A 2,909-nucleotide genomic window follows, 5' to 3' on the forward strand; every position below is an offset into this window, starting at 1 on the left:
AAAAAAAGAGTTGGACACTTAATTGACTGAGCCACCCAGGCGCCCTGGGATGTCTTTTATTTATCTTAGGTCTGTTTAAATTTCTTTCAACAATGCTTTGTAGTTTTTAGTGTACAGTCTAACACTTCTTTTAACACTTCTTTATTCCTAAGCATTTTATTTTTTGATAATACTATTATAAATGAAATTGTTTTCTTAATTACATTTTAAGATTGTTAATTGCTGGTGTATAGCAATACATCTGATTTTCTATATTGACTTTATATCCTGCAAACTTGCTGAACTCATTTAACTTTTGTGTTTGTATTCCTTAGAATTGTCTATATACAAGATCATGTCACTAAAAACAGAAAGTGTTTTCTCTTCCTGTCCAATCTGGATGCTTTTCATTTCTTTTTCTTGCCTAATAGCCCTCACTAGAACCTTTAGCACAATGTTGAATAAGAATGGTGAAAGTGGACATCTTGTCTTATTTCTTAAGTAAAATATTAAGTATGATGTTAGTTGTGTGTTTTTGTTTTGTTACAGATACTCTTTATCAGGGTGAGGAAGTTTCCTCTATTCCAAGTTTGTTGAGTGTTTTTATTATGAAAGGATGTAGGATTTTGTCAAATGCTTTTTCTGTGTTGGGTAGATTGTGTGACTTTTATGGCTTATTCTATCAATATGGTGTTTGACTTTTGGATGTTAAATGAGCAATTGCATTCCTTAGTGTAAGTCCTACTTGGTCATAGTGTATAATGACTTTTACGTTGCTGGATTCAGTTTACAGAACAAAGTGAAGAATGGATCTGGAGGGGTAAACCAAAAATACCCAGCATAGTTACCAAAGGTAGTATAGTCAGGACTGACAATCCAGCACTCTTATTCCACTAGCAAGGTAATCAATACTATGAGTATACAATTTGATGTGTGCAATGAGAAATATATAAAAATATAAAGACATGGTCCCTTAGCCTCAAAATACTTATAATACTGTTGAGAAGAAACTTATACATATGAAATAATCAGTAAATATTTAAAAACAGGACTAAAGTGTAGAAAAATAAAATCAAGGTAGGAATTACCTTATGCTTCTTTTATATTCACATAGCAGAAGGCAAAGTGTTAGCTTCAATAGTCAATGCCTAGCTTCCCCCAGAAGGGCTTTTAAACTATCAAAGACTGATACTAGAAAGCTAAATTAGAAGAAAAGAACTAACACTTAATGGGTACTCACTATGTATTTGGTGTTTGAATATATCGTTTAACCAGGAACCATGGTTTAGTTATTATTCCTGACTTACAAATGAGGGGATTAAAGTTGAAAAATTAAGTCAACTTTCTCATGCTTAAGCTGGAACTTGGATATCCCAGGTGTGTCTTATTTGCCCAGGAGTATTGCTCTCTGTACCACATCCATATGCCAGAAACATCTTAAAGCAGAAGACCTGAAGGCTAGTAGCCTAGCATTCAAGTCTCATAAACAACATTAATTTTGTTAAAGTTTGAGCAATTCATACTACCTCTCACATCCCTAGTTAATTTGTATTTTAAAAAGAGATGGTAAGATGGCTTGCTGTTGTCTTTGGAAGATCATACAGTGAAGTCCAAGCATGGGGTAGGGTTGGGCCAAAACACTAAATATGATTATATGTGTGTATGTATGGGATACTTACATTTCTGTATCTATATTTCAAGTCAATAATGAAAACTATTTTTTGAAATATTTATTATCGTTACTAATAGTCTGAACAAGCAAGAAAAGAAACAACTGAGATTATTGTTAGTTTTTAAATTTTTCATAAATTACTCAGCAAATATTCTACACTAACTAACTTTCTAAGTTGGCAAGCTCTTTATATTATGCTTCAATTACTCTCTTAAAATAGAAACAACAGTTCTATTACCAGTGTGTTATTAATATAAAATGAGATTATAAATATGAAAGTGATAGATAAAGCTAGTGATTAACTTCACAATTTGGGACCTGCTCACAGGAAAAGCATCTTTCATCACTAGAATCCATTCTCCCTATCTGTGGCCTCAGTTGAAAGAAACAGTTATTTTGCTAACATCTATAACCTCTCCAATTTTTACTATAGGTCTTTGTAAATTATTATATGAACCTTCTGGCTAGGTCATTTCTCTATCTGGGAATAGAGGTAGAAGTAATCTGGTAAACACTAGAGATCACTTCTGCCTTTATAAGTCTGAAAACTTTTATATCCTGCTTCCCACATCTGGAAATTTTTATGCTGTACCATTTTACTCTGTATCCTTAGTGTCTTGCCCATCTAATGAGTACATAATATAAAGAAAAAATGAAATAAAAAAAATTTTCCCTTTTATATTTGGCTATAGACCGTATTCAGCAATGTCCACAATAGCCAAAATATGGAAAGAGCCCAGATGTCCATTGACAGATGAATGGATAAAGATGTGTTTTATACACACACACACACACACACACACACACACACACACACACACACAAATGGAATATTATTCAGCCATCAAAAAGAAGGAAATCTTGCCATTTGCAATGACGTGGATGGAACTAGAGGGTATTATGCTAAGTGAAATAAATCTGTCAGAGAAAGACAAATATCATTTGATTTCACTCATATGTGGAATTTAAGAAACAAACAGATGAACATAAGGGAAGGGAAGAAAAAATAAAATAAGACAAGAACAAAGAGGGAGACAAACCATAAGAGACTCTTAACTATAGGAAACAAACTGAGGGTTGCTGGAGGGGAGGGCGGTGGGAGGATGGAGTAACTGGGTGTTGGGCATTAAGGAGGGCACGTGATGGAATGAGCACTGCCCGCTATATGCAACTGATGAATCACTAAATTCTATACTCTGATACTAATAATATACTACATGTTAATTAAATTGAATTTAAATTTAAAAAAAGACTACCA

This window comes from Leptonychotes weddellii, chromosome 6, assembly GCF_054177405.1.
Source record: "Leptonychotes weddellii isolate Sample4059 chromosome 6, ASM5417740v2, whole genome shotgun sequence".
NCBI lineage: Eukaryota > Metazoa > Chordata > Mammalia > Carnivora > Phocidae > Leptonychotes > Leptonychotes weddellii.